General features: G+C 53.7%; 1 protein-coding gene across 1 annotated transcript in view; it reads left to right on the forward strand.

The window, feature by feature from the left end:
- Positions 1 to 272, forward strand: part of LOC103399046 (coxsackievirus and adenovirus receptor homolog) — a gene marked incomplete at its 5' end in the record, with an annotated part of 2,426 nt that overhangs the window by 1,601 nt on the left and 553 nt on the right. The gene's annotated exons all lie outside the window — the stretch shown is intronic.

Genomic DNA, 272 nt, shown 5'->3' on the forward strand with positions numbered 1-272 from the left:
TTTTTTGTCGTCACTTGCTTACGAGTCCCCGTTACGCCCCGTCCTCCTCCGGTTCGGGCAAAAACCCGAGGAGGGTGCGGTGCGTTACCGCGGCAACGTTCGAGCAGTGAGAAGAAAAAATTGCGATCAGATCGGTTCTTCTCTCAGTGTAGTTAATAACACCGGTACCGCAACATAACAGGTGTGTCCAAATGGTGGCCCCCAGGGAGGGGGGAGGGGGGCCCGGGACTATTATTTTTACTGCCACCAGGGGGATACACGTGAATTTTTTT

This window comes from Cynoglossus semilaevis, unplaced genomic scaffold (assembly GCF_000523025.1).
Source record: "Cynoglossus semilaevis isolate Cse_v1.0 unplaced genomic scaffold, Cse_v1.0 scaffold2465, whole genome shotgun sequence".
Taxonomy (NCBI): Eukaryota; Metazoa; Chordata; class Actinopteri; order Pleuronectiformes; family Cynoglossidae; genus Cynoglossus; species Cynoglossus semilaevis.